Genomic DNA, 17,916 nt, shown 5'->3' with positions numbered 1-17,916 from the left:
CATGCTCAGCATGGAGCTGGACATGGGCCTTGATCCCATGACCCAGAGATCATGACCTGAGCCAGAATCAAGAGTCAGATGCTCAACTGACTGAGCCACCCAGGTTCCTGTGAAAGTTTTTAAAGTTTTCTCCTCATATTTAGGATTAAATTCCACCTGGAATTTAATTTTGTGATTAGTGTTAAGAAAGGATTTTTTTTTCTTTGACTACTTTTCCATCTGGGAAAATAAATGTTTTGGTATCATTAATCAAACTTCAGTGCCACCTCTTGTCACATCTTTCTATATACATTTAGGTTTGGTTTTAGCCTCCTTGATCTACTCTCTTATTCTATTATTATTATTATTATTATTATTATTATTATTTTACCCATATCTAATACAATAATATTTAATGGTACAATAATAATATCGCAATTAGTTACAATAGCTATAATATTAATATTAATCTTGCAACTGCCACCTCGGTTGAGCCAAGAGTTCCCTTCCCTGTATGGTTCCATGTTCAAGTTGGCCAAGTGAAGAATTTGTGTGAGACCCTGGGATGTGTAAGTGAAGGGGGTCTGTTCCTACATGAAGGTCTTCACAATTAGATGGACAGACTGATGTATAGACAGAGAAGTACCTGAAAGATTCTAGCTTGCCCTTGCTCTCCTCTGCTTTGCATTCAGCTTTTCTTCCCTGATGCTGGTCCTGCAGCTCAAGGTTTACTACCAGACCCTTGGCTAAAATCCACAGAGGAGGTGGCTGCAGGGTAGCAATAGTTTTGCATACACCCCTCCATGGGCTCCCCTCTGCGTGGAAGCAGTAGTTTTGTGTACTCGCCTCCATGGGCTCCCCTCTGCAGCACAATCTCAGGAGCTGGGTGCCCTGGGCTTCTTAGATCTCCCTGGAATCTCTGACTTGGCCACCCACACCAGGGCTCCCAGAGGACTGCATGAAGATTCTTTGATCCCCCAGCTTTTCCTCCCAGACCTTGGTTTTACCGGCTCCTCCCACAGTTGTAAGGTCCACTCCCTAGAATAAATCACTTACATCATAACACTAATTGCAGCTTTGTTCTCTTGACTGAATTTTAACTGACACACTGGATTTGGTAGAATGAGCTTTCCCATTTTGATCTTCTTCATACTTCTTTCTCCTTTGCTCTTTTATATGACTTTTTGGATCATCTTGTCAAGTATACAAAAAAATCATTGGGATTTTGACTGGGGTTATTTTGAAATCATGGACTAATATGGAGAGAACTGGCATTTTTATAATATTTAATTTTTTAAATTATTTATTGATATTGTATGGGAATACAAATTATTTTTATACTAATCTTGTATCTAGTAATTTGCTGATATCTTATACTTACTCCAATAGTTTGTATTTTTTCTTAGATTCTATAAATGTACTAACATTCCATTCAGTAGTGATACTTTTGTTTTTGTTTTCTTTTCCAATCCTCTAGGCTTTTCTTCTCTTAGTGCTCTGTTTGGGACCTTCAAAGAGTAACTGGATGGAAATGGTGATAATGGGCAGCTTTTTTATTCCTGATATTAGAAGGAATGATTTCAAAGTTTCCCCAGTAAATATAATGTTTGCTACAAGTTTCTGATAGATATATTTATTCAATTCAGATAATTTTCCCTAGGGACGCATGGGTGGCTCAGTTGGTTCAGTATCCAACTCTTGATTTCAGCTCAGGTCATGATCTTGCAGTCATGAAATCAATACCCAAATAGAGCTCTCCACTGAAAATGTATTCTCTCTCTCTCTCTCTCTTTCTCTGCCCCTCCCCTGCCCATGCCCACTCTTTCCCTCTGTGTCTCTCTCTTAAAATAAATAAATAAACATTAAAAAAAGAATTACTCCTACTCAATAGCAAAAACATAAAATCCGCAATAACCCAATTAAAAAATGGGCAAAGACTTGAATAGGTATTTCTCCAAAGAAGAAGTACAAATGGCTAACAGGTCTATGAAAAGGTGTTCAACATCAAATACAAATAAAAACCATAAGGAGATATCATCTCACACCTATTAGGATGGCTATATTAAAAAATCAAAGGCAACAGTGTTAGCAAGGATGTTAATAAATTGGAACACACACTGTATACAGTTGGTGGAAATATGAAGTGATGCAACCACATGGACAACACTACGGAAGTCCCCCAATTACTCAAAAAATTAGAAATGGAACTACCACATGATCCAGCAACCCCACTCCTGGGAACATCCAGAAGAAATGAAATCAGGATCTCAAAGAGATATACGTACTTCCATATTCATTTTAGCATTATTCATAACAGTCAACATATGGAACAACCCAAATGTCTATTGACAGAAGAATGGATAAATAAAATGTAGTATATATACACAGAGGCATATTATCCAGCCTTAAAAAAGAACTAGATCCTATGATTTTCAACAACACAAGTGGACCTGGGAGATATTACGCTAAGTGAATAAGTCAGTCACAGCAGGGCAGATACTCACATGATTCTACTTATATAGAAAACAGAGGGGCACCTGGGTGGCTCAGTTGGTTGAGCCTCTGACTTTGGCTCAGGTCATGATCTTGCATTCCCGTGGGTTCGAGTCCCACGTCTGGCTCTCTGCTGACAGCTCAGAGCCTGGAGTCTTCAAATTGTGTCTCCCTCTCTCACTACCCCTCCCCTGCTCATGCTCTGTCTCTCTCTCTCTCAAAATAATGAACATTAAAAAAAAATTTTTTTTAAGAAAATAGAATAGTGGTCTCCAGAGGTTGGAGGATAAGGGAAATAAGGAGATGTTCAATGAGCATAATTACGGTTATACAAAATGTATAAGTCCCAGAAATCTGCTGTTCGCCATAGTTTTCATGGTTAACAGTATAGTATTGTGCACTTAAACATTTGCTAAGAGGGAAGATCTCGTGTTACGTTTTTACCACACACAGAAAAAAAGCAAAGGGACTCAAGGAAACTTTTGGAGGTGATGGATATGTATATTACTGTGATTGTGGTGATATCAGAAATGAACGTTTATGTCCAAACTCATCAAATTATATATATTGGATGTGTGCAGCTTTTTGGTATATTCAATAAGCCTGTAAAGCTCCATAATTTTTTTTTAATGTCAGGCTCAGGTAACAGTGAAAGTGTATGCTCTTGCCATTACCAAGGAGAATATGGGATGAGATTTCCATTCCCAAATTGGTCCCTGAAATGCATAACCTACATTTGCTAGATCAAAAAGTGCCCAATATTCAGAATAATTCCAGTTTTGTGAAATATATACAAAATAAAATTCCTTCCTGAAATTTGTATTTCCTGTTTTTTAAAAAAAAATATGAAAGAGAATTCTATTTTAACAAAGATTTTTTGGCCTCCATTAAGATAATTATGTGCTTTTTCCTTTGCTCTTTCCGTTTTCAATTTGTTAATGTACTAATTTATAGTAATAGATTTTCCTACCATTAAACAATCCTTGCTTTCATGGGATAAACCCAATAGTGTATTATTATTATTCTCATTAAGTTACTGATTTTGCTGAGTTTTATCAGAATTTGTACATTTATATTTAGAAGTAAGGTTGGCAGGAAACAAAAGCAAAAATGAACTTTGGGACCTCATCGAGATAAAAAGCTTCTGCACAGCAAAGAAACCATCAGCAAAACTAAAAGACTGCCTATGGAATTGGAGAAAATATTTGCAAATGACATATCTTTTAAAGCGTTAATATCTAAAATCTACAAAGAACTTTTCAAACTCAACACTCAAAAAATAAGCAACTCACTTAAGAAATGGGCAAAAGACATGAATAAACATTTTCCAAAGAAGACATCTAGATGTCCAAAGGACACATGAAAAGATGCTCAACATCACTCATCATCAGGGAAATACAAATCAAAACCACAATGAGATACCACATCACACCTGTTAGAATAGCTAAAGTTAACAACTCAGGCAGCAACAGATGCTGGCCAGGATACAGAGAAAGAAGAACCCTCTTGCTCTGCTGGTGGGAGTGCAAACTGGTGCAGCCGCTCTGGAAAACAGTGTGAAGTTTCCTCAAAAAATGAAAAATAGAAATACCCTAGGACCCAGCAATTGCACTACTAGGTATTTACCCAAAGGATACAGAAATGCTGATTCGAAGGGGTACATGCAGCCCAATGTTCATAGCAGCGCTATCAACAAGAGCCAAAGTATGGAAAGAGCCCAAAAGTCCATTGACTGAAGAATGAATAAAGAAGATGTGGTGTATATCTACGATGGAATATTACTCAGCCATCAAAAATAATGAAATCTTGCCATTTGCAACCATGTGGATGGAACTAGAGTGTATTATGCTAAAAAAAATAAGTCAGAGAAAGACACATACCATATGATTTCACTTGTATGTGTAATTTAAGAAACAAAACAGATGAACAGAGGGGAAGGGGGAAATAAAAAGATACAGAAGCAAACCATAAGAGACTTAACTATAAAGAACAAACTGAGGGTTGATGGAGGGGAGGTTGGCAGGGGGATGGGCTAAATGGGCAATGGGTATTAATGAGGGCACTTGTGATGAGCACTGGATGTTATATGTAAGTGACGAATCACTCAACTCTACTTCTAAAACTGATATTACACTATATATTAACTAACTAGAGTTTAAATAAAAATTTTAAACAACAAAAGAAATAGAAGTAAGGTTGGCTTACAATTTTCCCTACTATCCTTGTCTTATTTTGGATTCAGGTTTGTGCCAGTCTAATAAAATTAGTTTTAAGGTACTATTTATTTTCATGCTCTATTTATGTTCTTTTGGATAGTTCATAGAAAATTGGGATTACATGTTCTTACAAATTTGGTAAAACTTACCTGTAAGAAACTAACTATATCTTAATTCATAATGTGAGTAGATTTAATCACTGATTGAATGTCTTTCAAGGATTCAAAAAAAATTTTTTTTAATGTTTATTTATTTGCTTTTGAGAGAGAGCGAGCACACACGCATAAGTGGAGGAAGGACAAAGAGAGTAAGGGAGACACAGAATCCAAAGCAGGCTCCAGGATCTGAGCTGTCAGTGCCAAGCCCGATGCAGGGCTCAAGCCCACAAACCACAAGATCATGACCTTAGCCAAAGTCAGACACTCAACTGACTGAGCCACCCGGGCATCCCAAGGTCATTGGACTTAGGTCATTTATCTCCACATGAGTCCTCATAACAACACTGAGTCAAAGTGTAAAGAGGTAAAATAAATAAATGCCAGATAAAATATCCCCACTATATTTATGAGGAACCAAGACTCAGAGCCTGACTTGCCCCAAAGGATAAAGCTAAAAAGCAATGGATCCTTATTTGACTCTAGAATCTGTAACCTCCTCTACACTGCCAGCCAGGACTGGATAAATGTGGGTGGAGACACAGCAGCAGGCAGCAGGGGCACTTGCGGCCTGTTTTATAGTTAACGAAGGACTTTCACCTACAGTAATGCTTTTGAGTTGATCTTCAAAACATCCTCATGTGAGAGGCAGAGCAGGTGATACAACCTTTATCTTCCAGTCCACTGAAGACATGTAGAGTTCTCAGAGAATCAAGCGACCTACCCAAGGTCACCCAGTCAGCCAGTGAGGTTGCAGGGCAGACCTTAACCCAAGGCTCTCTGTCAGCAAGCCCCTCAGGAGCACCCCTCCTGGAGGCTGGAGTAGGGCAAGGAGGCCATGGGGGGCTGAGGCTTGGGCTCATGACAGATGTGGGTGTGGGAAAGCTCGAACCCCTAACCTTGCCCAGAAAATGTAATGTTCTGTTATTATCTTTTAATCATCTTGAGGCTGCGGGAGTCCCAGGAGCAGGAAACCCTGAGCTAATGCCGGAAGCAGCAGGGCAGCCTAGGCCAGACAACATCGCTGTGTCTTCCACAGCAAAGGCAAGGCCGCCTTTTACTACCAACAACATTAGTGCCATAGATCCTTGTGGAGAACAGGGCCCTAAGCCGGTGAACCTACTGACCTTCATTTAGTTTCTTCAGCAAAGCTAGAATCTTAAAAAAGAAAAAAAAAAAAAAAGAAAGAAAGAAAGAAAAGAAAAAGAAAACCTCAAAATGAATCATTTCACAATCCACTGAAGACCTGTAGATTTAACATCCGTCAAGTATCCACAGAACATTTGGTATAACCAGTTACTTGAACTCCACTTAAGTCAAGCACTGTCTTAGTCAAGCACTCAAAAGAGAGGCTTTACCAGTTAATTGGCAATTTGCTTGCTGGTAACTGATTTCCACCCCCGATCCCGACTGAAACCAAATCCCCCCAGCTGGGACACTGTCATTTTCTCTAGGCCACCAATCCATGTCTATTGTCCTCTCTCAAGCCTGGCTAAGAAACTGTGCTCCCGGAGCCCCTAAATAACCCAGGAGATTCAACGTGTCCTGAACATGCACGCTGGCACTCTCTGCCTATCAACAGATGGCGGACAATTGAAAGTTCCTTAGGGTTTTGTTTCATCAACCAAAACGTTCAGGGAGAAGACCCTGAGCTTTTTTTTCTCGTGCTTTCCAAGCCTCACTGTGGCTCAAGTTCACCCAAGAAAATACAGATGCCTGGACTCCTCTCAAAAAGGATTCTGCTACAGAGAAATGTGTTAAGCTATATTATGAAGACGCCATATCAGCACATCAGCAAAATACACACTGTGGGGAAAAAGATGAAGAAAGAGCCTGTAGATTCAGAGAGACTTAAGAGGTAGGACAACCAATGTGACATTTGGTTCCCATTTGAAACAAACACAAGGTGAAAAGCAACAAACAAAAAACAGAAGAAAATTTGGAAACTTTGGAAGACAACTGAAATTTGAGCATCAGTTGGGTGTATGATGACATCAAGGACTTACTTCTATTTCTGTTTGAATATAATAATGGTATTGTGGTTATTTTTTTAAAAAAACACTTTACATCTGGGAGAGAAATGTACTGAAATATTTTGAGAATATTTGAGAATAATGTGATGATAAAATGATGATGTTCAGAACTTGCTTCAAAAACAAGGAGTAAATAGAACCATAAATGAAGCAAAGCTGGCCATTAGATGATAATTATTGCACCTGGGTATTAGGTTCATGGGGGTAAGTAGGGTCCATCATACTGTTTGGGTCTACTTTCAGTATATTTGTGAAATTTTCCATAATAAAATTTAAATCTCCCGAGGTTTGTGAATTGTGTCTCTCCCCACCAACTTTGACATACTCATATGCACATTCCTATATATCAACCACCTGTTCCGATGTGAATTCAAGGTTTATTCTCTGGAGAAGAAGACAAAGAAAGTGGGAGTAGAGAGTTTTTGTACTATGTACAAATACAAACAGGTTTCAGAACTTCTCATGTGAGTTGTACTAGTTCTAGACTGAGGCCTGTAGAAGAGCTGTCACTAAGTCAGTCTAGGTACCTCTAAAAGACAAGAAGACTACCTTCCCCGTTTAAATGAAAGCAATTTGTTTCTTTCTTCATAAACTGCCGTGCCTGCAGTTTATGAGGTTTATGTGTTTGTGTGTGCGTGCGAAGGGCCACCATGTACATTCGTGCAGGCTGTGCGCAGCCCAAGGGCTTCACATCTAAGGGGGCACCCTTCACGCTGTCAACACTGTAGATTTGCATTTTTATGACGATAACTGTCAGGCCAGTGATAATAAAATGTCTTGTTCTAGCAAAATGACTAGTAACTTTCCAACAGACAGAAGAAAAAGTGGTCTGAAGGTAGAGGCCCCTTTTCTAATTATGGACTTAACATATGGAGTAGCAGTGGACCTGATCTGCCTCACTACCTGGGTTTGAAGTCCCTCCCCCCAAACACTCACTGATTTTATCTTCATAAGTGACTTAACAGCCCTGAGCCCAGGGGTCTTCATCTGTAAAACAGGATGGTAAAATTGAGAGCATTGTTCAAAGCTCTAAATGTATATGAAACAGTGCCTGGCAAGTGGTAAGCCTTCAACCAGTGTTCGTGATTAGCTATTATCATATCTACTCATACATATCTGATTTTGCGTGTGTGTGTGTGTGTGTGTGTGTGTGTATACATGTGTGTGTGGTGTCGTTCATAAATTCGCTGAATAAGTTATTTCAATGGACTTTAAAAAGACTGTATCCACTATTTTACTAATTCAGACTATTTTAAAAAGAGGACATCTTTTCCTAACCATCAAGTTTGGAAAGATGTGGCAAAGCTCAAGGTCCAGGTAGGCAGCCGGGGTGTACCAGCTTTCCGGCACCCAGAAGCTGTGTGCATATGCTGATCAAGAGCTCTGTGACCAAATATTCTGGGTTTTTCCATCCTAACTACTTGGCCAGGAAGCCTGTAACGGGAAGAGATCCAGTGGAGTTGCCAGCCACCAAGGGGCATTGCCCCACAGGCAGGATAGAGTCAAAACGCTTCAAGAGGTTAAAAGTCTATTTTTAAAAGGAAAGAACACAGAGTATGCCTTTAACTTGGTGTTAAAAATAAACTCAGCTGCCTCCTTTACACTCCCCACCCCACTCCCCGCCCTCCCATCCCTGCCACTGCCTGTAGGGAAGAAAGACTACTAGTGTTTCATTTTGTTTCTTCTCATGAGTTTTTCTTTTCTTTTCTTTTCTTTTCTTTTTTTTTTTTTCATCTTTAGCCAAACATGAGCTACTTGGTTTTCAGTTCACAAAACAAGCTGTATTCTCTCTCAAAATTTCCTCAGGGATCCCCAGGAAGCAGGTTGGATTATAATTTAGAATTAACCCATGTCAGGGACCAAGGGAAAAATCCACACTGAGATACACAAAATGGATCCCTGCCAGCTTTCCCCCAGGCCTGCGAAGTGTCTGCGCGGAGCTCATTCAGGCAAGACGACCTTTCGCAGAATGCTATTTAATATCGAGGTTTAAGCACAGGCTTTTCCTGAGGGATGGGTTACCCAGAGAAACACAGCTTGGCTGAATTGCTTTCAAGAAACTCCATTAAACCACCACAAAAATCCTGTAGATCAGCTGTGCCAGTCTTTGTTCACCAAAACGCTAATCTGTAGAGCAGAGAAGCTGCTGTCCCGAGTGATCATCTCGATTTCTTAATGTATGTAGATGGTGGAGGGATTTCAAGACCCCAGTGGGAGGCAAAGATGTTGAAGAATAAAGACACAGGTCTGCGCGCAGTACTGATATTTCATTGGAGTGGGGGAGAGAGGAAGGGTCACTGGGAACTTGTTTACTTAAAAAGATTTTTTTAATGCCTATTTATTCATTTTGAGAGAGAAAGAAGATGTGTGCATGTGGGTGAGGGGCAGAGAGAGGGAGACAGAATCGGAAGCAGGCTCCAGGTTCTGAGCTGTCAGCACAGAGCCCGACACAGGGCTCGAGCCCATGAACCATGGGATTATGACCTGAGCTGAAGTAGGACATTTAACCAACTGAGTCACCCAGGGGCCCCAAAAGATTTTTTTTAAAGAAGACAGTCCTTAGTCAACATAAGAGACAAAGCAACAGAAGTCATTTTAAGAAATAAAGTTCTAGTTTCAGGTCAGCCTCTGACTTGAAATGTGACCTCAATCAAGCCATTCATTTCTCTACAGTTTCCTTTCAGAACTGTTCTTTAATAGGAATATATAATTGTTAAATTATATATAATTCACAAAAACAAAATATTGCGTCAGCACTTAAGTTTAAAACCTCGTTCAAATTTAATGAAATCATTTTTAATGAAGTGCATATCTAGAAAGGTCGAAGGGAAATTCATCAATAAAGGTTGAGGTCTAGCCAATTATTGTCCATTTTTCATGAAAAGAAAACACTCTAGTGTAGTAGCACCTGGGTGGCTCAGTCGGTTTAGAGTCTGACTTTGGCCCAGGTCATGATCTCTCAGTTCGTGGGTTCAAGCCCTGCATTGGGCTCTGTGCTGACAGCTTGGAGTTTAGAACCTGACTTGGATTCTGTGTCTCCCTCTCTGCCTGCCTCTCCCCACTCATTCATTCTCTCTCTCTCTCTCTCTCTCTCTCAAAAGAAAAATAAACATTAAAAACAATAAAAATAAACATAGGGGTTCCTGGGTGGCTCAGCCAGTTAAGCGTCTGACTCTTGACTTCGGCTCAGGTCATGATCTCACAGTTCATGAGTTCAAGCCTCACCTTGGGTTCCATGCTGATAGTGTGGAGACTGCTTCTGATTCTCTCTCTCTCTGTCCCTCCCCTCCTCTGCTTCTCACTCTCTCAAAATAAATAAGCTTTAAAAAATTAAGAAACACTCTAGGGTATACCTGGAGACACCGGCACCTAACCAAATATGCCTTGAAAACAGTAAAGGTACAATGATGGGTTCCTGCCTGGCAGGGATCAGCCTCTGGGCTCTATGAAGTTCTGGCAGGGCATCTTCCACTCTCTATGCTCAACTAACATTATCCAAGACCCAATGAAGACCTTGTTTTCACCATCTGTAAATGCAACTATTTTTCTTTTTTTTTTTTATTTTTATGTTTTTTATTTATTTTTGAGATACAGAGAGAGACAGCACAAGCAGGGGAGGGTCAGAGAGAGAGGGAGACACAGAATGTGAAGCAGGCTCCAGGCTCTGAACTAGTTGTCAGCACAGAGCCCGATGTGGGGCTCAAATCCACGAACTGTGAAATCATAACCTAAGCCAAAGCCAGACTCAACGGACTGAGCCACCCAGGTGCCCCTATTTTTCAAATGTATATAGATTGGTTGTGATTAATAAGATATAATTGATAAATTATAAATTCCTTAATTTTCTTTCTGTACATGTATTAATAAAATAAAAACTTATTTTAAGTTTTAGCTAAATCAAGTAGATTTTCAGCATATGTTTTTTCTTTTTTTAGCACTGACCATTATGGATTTATTTGTATTAATCTGTACTAACTAATTTGAATTAAGTTGTATTTACTTGTATTAATCTACTTGCTCAAATGATTTCCTTTCCTTGACCTGTGCTGTATACTGTGTTTACATTTGACAAAAGCAAAAGCCAGGACACAATAAGTGAGATGGATGGGAATGTGCATAACCACCCAATAATAAAATATCAGGACTGCCTCGCCTCTGGTTCCTAACATTTCAGCAAACACTCCTTCCTGGTCATTCACTGTCATTTCCGATGACTCAATTATCGTTGAAATGTGTATCTGATTTTTTTTTTGTTACTTGTCTATTTTTTTACTGAGACATAATTGACGTATAACATTATATTAGTTTTAAGTGTACAACATGATGAGGTTTGATGCTTGTATATCCTATGAAATGATGACCAAAATACGTTTGGTTAACATCCATCACCTCACGCAGTTACACATTTTTTTCTTATGATGAGAAAGTTTAAGATCTACTTTCTTGGTCATGGTGGGGGGCACTTGTGGGGAGAAGCACTGGGTGTTATATGGAAACCAATTTGACAATAAACTATTATAAAAAAAAAAAAAGATCTACTTTCTTAGCAACTTCCAAACTTACAGTCCAGTATTGTTAACTGTCTTTGCCATGCTGCACATTACATTGCCAGAACTTACTTAACTTATAACTGGAAGCTTCTGCCTTTCAATTGCCTTCATCCATTTCACCCAGCCCCTACTCCCTGCCTCTGGCACCACTCAACATATATTTCTTGATCAACCAATTCTAAAATTACAACTTCTCTCAGCTAGGAATCTTGGAATTTAATATTTATCTTTTTGCCTTAAAAAGGTCACGGCTACATTGGTTCATTAAGAAAGTAATGGGATAATGATCCTTGTCAGTAACTCAAAGAACTGCACGAAAGCAAAAGGAAGCATCAAGTCTACAATAAAAACATTTGAGTCGGTACTATTTATTTGTGTTGTTCCAGGAAGGACTGAGCGTGGCTTACGAAGATGCATACAATGCAGCAAGATGTAATCCACTACGCTATAAATGAGGAGGAAAAAAGGACCAAGAAAACAGGATAGAAAGCCCATGGCAGTGGTGAGGTTAGGACATAAAAGGCATGCCTCGGAATTCTACGTGCTTCTAAGCACTAAGAAGCTTGACTCTCTCTCTGTACACAGCCAAAGGGAACAAGGGAGCCATTTTCAGGTACCTAATTCATATTAATTCTTAAATAAATACACACTGGCTTCTCACAATAAGATCAACTCTTTCAGCTGGCAAGATGAGAGAAAATTCAGGAAGGACACCATCTCCAAAGCATACTGTTTCAGAGGCTCAAACACCGAGTTTGAGCCAACGTCCTCATGCCAAAACTTGAGTCAGTAATTAACCCAGTACAGCTCTTCCAACATTTGGTGTAAATTATCTTTGCCTTCTTATGTGGGGAAACGGGCAGAGAAGAGTGATATGCTTCCACTTCATACACCAAGTCAATTATGCAGATAAAAATAGAAATAATGTGTCCTAGCAAGTGTAATTCTCAGTCCCGTCTTAAGTCCAGATGCGCTTCCAAATTATGATCTTTAAGTGCTTTCCAGAACTCTCCCATGGTAACCTTTTACCCCATTTTATTTTCTCTTACATTGTCCTGTTCCTATTCCCCCCACTATGAATGACTCTCAGCCTTGGTCACCACCCCCCCCCCCACCCAAGCACTCGATGAGGCAGGAAAACGGATGGCCTGGAGAGTCAGGAGAAGACAGCACGAACTAGATGAAATCACAAAGCTGGGACTTTCAGGGACACATTGTGCAGACCGTTGTAGAATCAGTCTCGGAGGAGAGTCTGTGCCTGTGGCTCATGACTGGACACCTCACCGCTGACTGAGAAGTCCAGAAGCAAGTCTGGGAACATTCCCTCTCCCTGGGCCCCAGCAAACTTATGAAGCAGACTTGCAGGGAGTACCTTCTGGGCACTGGGCACTGAGCTAGAGCGAGGTAAAGAGAGGCGGAAGGTACAGACTGCCACCAGTTAGCTCGTCTATGACACAGGAATTTCAATATGGTGGTTAAACATACCTGCTCTGGATCCAGTTCCTGAATCCGACTTCCAGTTCTGCTGTGTCACCTAGGACAAGTCAAATTTCGGGGGCTTCAGTTTTAGCATCTGTAGAATGGACAAGGCAATTACATTATAGCAGGAACGCGTCAACAGTAGTGGGCACAGCTTCCAACCCCAGACCACTGCCTCCTCCTGAGATCCTTGTCTCTGTAAGTGAACGAAATTGACAGAGGACGTGTGATTCCAGGCACTATTGAAAGTATGTGACATATTTTAATTCATTTAATCTTTTTCATAGCCCTATACAGAGGGCACTACTATTATCACATCTTATACATCTGAGGCAGAGGGGTCAGTGCCTTGCACTATAAAATAATCATTAAGGGGGCACACTCTGGGGACAAACCACCTGGGCCCTAGGTAGAAGCTGTGCGACCTTGGGCTAATTACTTAACTTCTCTGGGTCTGCGTCTTGCCTGGTTGCTCTCAGCCCAGTCGCCATCTTCCCCTTGACTTATGAGAACTACATTTCTGCCACGGAGTGTCAAGTTAGCCCAGCCAATGGGAAGCATTGGTAGAACTTCACGTGTAAAGGAGAGAGAAATGTCAAGGTGTTTCGTCCCCTCTCTGTTTGGGGTGGCCGCTCTGGAAGCGGCCGCATCTCCTCCCGGGTTCCAGAGCCTCGGCTCTGGTGACATCACCTCCATCCCGCGCACCCAACCCCCATCCCTGTAACTTGCAGCAGCAGCAGCTTCCTTCCGTTGCTCATTTCCGGGTTGCCTCGCTACCCACCGTCTGCCTTTCGTGCCCTCGCAGCCCCCTCGCAGGAGAGCCCTGTATCAGGTTTTCTCTGGTGAGCTTCTAGAGCAGCAGCCGTTTTCCTGATGGACTAAGACGGACACATTTTGTGCTTCCGCTTCTTCATCTGCGAAATGCTAATGGTACCTATCTCACAGGGCTGCTGTGAACTTTAACCAGTGAATATATTTGAAGTGAGTAGGTCAGAACCAGGCACACAGCACGTGGCAGCTGTTCTGGAAAATACAGCCAAGGCACCAAACTCCATTTAGGATCTTAGGGAGGAGATCTTGAAGCCTTAAAGGATGAGAAGAAAACCAGGTAAAGCAAAAAGGAAAAGTGTTTCAGACAAAGGGACTGGACAACCTACTGATCAAGAGATAACAGAGAGTAGGTGTCCTTCTAAGAATCAGGAAAGGAAAGAGGTTCAGAAAGACTGGAGCCTGTGGACAGCACAAGGTGACAGGACAGTCTGGGAAAACTGATATTGAAAAGGAGAACAGAATCATATCATGCCTTCTTAGTAATGTTAAGGGTGTTAAATTAGTTTTTTAAAAGGTGGCCTTTGGACAGAAGTGGCTCTAAATGCCAGGGTGATTGACATAAGCAAACCAAAATCTAAGCCTGTAAATGCCTCAGTTAAGAAAATGAAAAGTAAGGATAACCAATCACAAACAAGCTTATAACTAGGCTTAACGTTACAGCCAATCAAGTACTTTCCTTTCTTGGCTTCTGCAACCTCTGTCTAAGTCTTCTCCCTGGGGCTCCTGTGAATGGAGCCCCCTAAACCACTTCCAATTTGGGATTCTATTCCAATGCGAACATATTTTTGCTCAAATAAACTTTAAAAACTTTTAATAGGCCTCGGTTTATCTCTTAACACCTTTGACCTGAGGACAATAGGAAACCATTGCAGCGTCTTAACTATCAGGGTGGCACACTGAATTTACTGTATCGAGAGACTTCTTTGGTTGTAATGCGGGAGGTACATGGAGGGGAAGGAGAAAAGGGGTGAAGGCAGGAAGAGGTGTTAGGAGGCCATTGTATGTATCCAGTTAGGAGGCAATAGCTTGGACTCAGTGGTGACAGTGAAGTTATTCAGGGGGTAAGAGTGCTGGGATGGGCATTGGATTGGATGCTAATGGTACCTATGAGGCAGCGGAGGGAGGAAAGGCATCAAGGGAGAAGAAGCCTCAAAAATGATGAGTGGGTTTCTGACCTGGATGAACGCAAACAGCAAGCAGCACAGCAGAGTTGTTAAAAAAAAAAAGTGGGCTCTGGTTTACACAGCCTGCAGCCAAACCCCAGCTCTACCTACAAGGAGCTGTTGACCCTGGGGCAAGGCACGGAATCATTCTGTGCTTCAGACGTGTGGCGTGGGGATAATATCTGTACCTTCTGCGCCAGGCTTTCAAAAAGGCGAAATGAGGTAACGCATGTCAGATGTTTGGAACGGAGCCTGGAATATCATGAGCACACTGGATCCCAGTCACTATTAGAGATGAGGAAGGATCTCAGGAGAAGGCACAAGCTCAGGGGTGGGAGCCTCGCGAATTCGGATCACTCAGTGCTGACTATGAGGCATCTATGGAACCAGGGAAAGAGCTCTGCTCTAGACATAAAGTGAGAACAGCTAGGTTTATAGGGCACATCCAGGGGAATGCCAACATTTAAGTGATGATTTCAGGAAGTTATTTATAACAAGAAAGACATATTTGGCCATTGTCCCATTCTTGACACAGACCTCCTAAAACCCTTCAAATTTCCTGTGATGAGAGCCACCAAGGTATCTTTCGTGATGTTAATAAGCGACATCTGGAAAGCACCTATGGGTGGAGGCCGGTTGCCAGTGGAACCAACAGTCTGATTTGAAGGTTAGAACTTTCATTCCCATCCTTCTCCAATCCTGAACTCGGGGAGGGGTGGGGGTGTGGAAAGGGGGATGGGCTGGATGGTGAATCAGTTTCCAGGTGTCAATGATTTAATCAGCCGTGCCTGGGTAATGAAGCCGCCATAAATACCCAAAAGGCCATGGTACAGAGATCTCCCAGATTGGTGTACACATGGAGATGCTGAAAGAGGACTTCGGCTACCTCCATTTTGACCTTAGCCTCTACTTTCTAACTGATTACGTTCTTCTTGCCAGCTTATGTCTTAACTCCGGCAAAAGACCTTTTGACAAAGCATCCTGTGATGGCACCAGAAACTATCCCCTCAAGCCGTAAGAACTAGCCAGAGCCATCCAGACCCCGAGTAACCGACCCCAAGACAGTGATTCACCTGTCTCTTGTTGCCCATTTGCATGTACCCAATGGCCTTTGTCTCACATTTTCCTTATGTAAACCTGAAAGTATTTTCATCACTTTGGAGACACTAGTCCGCTATCTTCCTGCTGTTGGTCTTAAGTAAATTCTTTTCTGATTTTACCACTACTCTTCTCTCTGCCTTCAGATTTTGTCAGCAACAAGTGGTTGAACTTGGGCTGCTTGAGACCCCCAGAGTCAGGTGCTCCAGCACCCATGCACCCTGGGTACAGTTCTGGGAGGTGTACCTAGAGGGGGCATGGAAGTTCTGCACCCCTTCCCACATACTTGCCTTTCCATCTCTTCCATCTGGCTGTACCTGAGTTATAAAGTCTTATAAGAAATTAATACTCTAGTAAGTAATGTTTCTCTGAGTTGTGAGAGCTGCCCCAGCAAATTAGTAGAACCCAAGGAGGGAATGGTTGGAACCTCCAATCTATAGGCAGTCAGTCAGAAGCCCAGGTAACAACCTGGCATCTGAAGGTGGGAGGCAGATGGCTGGAGAACTGAACCCTTTCCTGTAGGATCTGGCACTGTCTGCAGGGACATGATATCAGAAGTCAGTTGAATTGTAGGACACCTAGCTGGTGTCCGAGAACTGCTTAGAAGCATGCGGGGGGTGGAGGGGAGCCCACATACTGGAATTGGAATCAAGACTCATAGAGGCCCAGGAGGGAAAGCAGAGAAAAGCAGACAGAGCAGTATGAGGGGAGTCAGCAGTGGCTGCAGTCCAGTTGTGAGCAGAAAACAAAGACACCATAAAAAGAGCAGGAGCTGGGACCGAGAATTATTGGTGTGACTTGAAGTCTGCACTTATCATCCTCTCCAACCAGGGGTCGTAGGACGTGGTAGCAAGAAGTGTGTCTCAGTTGACCTGTAGATGAGCCAACACCAGACATCCATCCATGTCTGATCTTCTGTGCTGACCTTGGCGACTGGAAATGACACAACCCAATTTTTCTGGTGATTCCACTGAACCCCTGATCTTTTCCTTCATGTGACAAAGCACCCATAAGATACTCCTGCTGAATACAGATAGCTCCTCTGATTGAGAACAAGCATGAATCTGGTTATCTGCCTTCTCCTGTACATTAGGCCATTTGTAGGTTCCTCATCTCCCTTTCGAGGTCCAAATAAACCTTCGAGTAATTGCAGCCTCTGACTTTTGTTTTGTTTCGTTCAAGACTCTGATTCCAGAAGGTTGTTCATATGCTATGCTTATTAAAATCCCAAGACCTGGCCCAAGGCCTCGCTCCCAGAATGCTGATGACAGTGCCAGCATTCTGTTTGCCCAGAAGAGGTCTTTGCCAGAGGACACCAGGAGGATTACTCTGATTCCATGCAGAAAGCTTGTGAAATGGCTTTCTATTCTGTCCTGCACAAGCAGAAGGGAGTTATTTCTAAAGTCATCATCAGAGCTTTCTACTACATAGTTTTGGGAGATGGTGATAAAAAACAGAGTACTCCTTTCTTTAATTCTGCTATCCCCAAACTTTCATTAACGCTCAACTGACTTTAGGAAAGTTCCACATTAAGCTTTCCACAGTACTTTGGCACAGTAGTACCTGTGCATTTGGGATAACACAGTAACTTCTTACTTTAGAAAGAAAAGAATTAATCTGGCAAAATGAACCTTTCATTTTGGACTGGTTCCATTTTTCATTCTTCCAACCTCAAGGTTAATTGGGCTGCTGAACTCCCACAAGCTGAAAAGACAGTATTAAACAGCACCCAAACCAGCTGGGAAGGGACATGGAGAGAAACCAGAACTAAGGCTGACCACTCTGAAAACTAGTAAATGTTATCAAGTTAACAACTTCCTATTTATCAATAGGTAACCAATAAAAAGGGAACATGCATGAGTTTTTTTAAAGCTTAAAGAAAAATAAGGTGTATTAGCATAATTGACTTTATTATGCAG

The 17,916-nt window shown here is 41.6% G+C and overlaps 1 long non-coding RNA gene across 2 annotated transcripts; it reads left to right on the top strand.

The window, feature by feature from the left end:
- Positions 1–13,679: 13,679 nt before the first annotated feature.
- On the top strand, positions 13,680–17,124 carry LOC115304416. 2 transcript variants are annotated; one of them, XR_003914426.1, is made up of 3 exons: positions 13,680–14,013; positions 15,435–15,566; positions 16,829–17,124. It is a non-coding gene; the product is annotated as an uncharacterized LOC115304416 (long non-coding RNA). The 2 variants fall into 2 exon arrangements; XR_003914425.1 differs by lacking the exon at positions 16,829–17,124 and adding an exon at positions 15,839–16,124.
- Positions 17,125–17,916: the final 792 nt, after the last annotated feature.

Source organism: Suricata suricatta, chromosome 10 (genome assembly GCF_006229205.1).
Source record: "Suricata suricatta isolate VVHF042 chromosome 10, meerkat_22Aug2017_6uvM2_HiC, whole genome shotgun sequence".
Taxonomy (NCBI): Eukaryota; Metazoa; Chordata; class Mammalia; order Carnivora; family Herpestidae; genus Suricata; species Suricata suricatta.
Note: the sequence above shows the minus strand (reverse complement) of the source record. Positions and strands in the feature narration are given on the sequence as shown.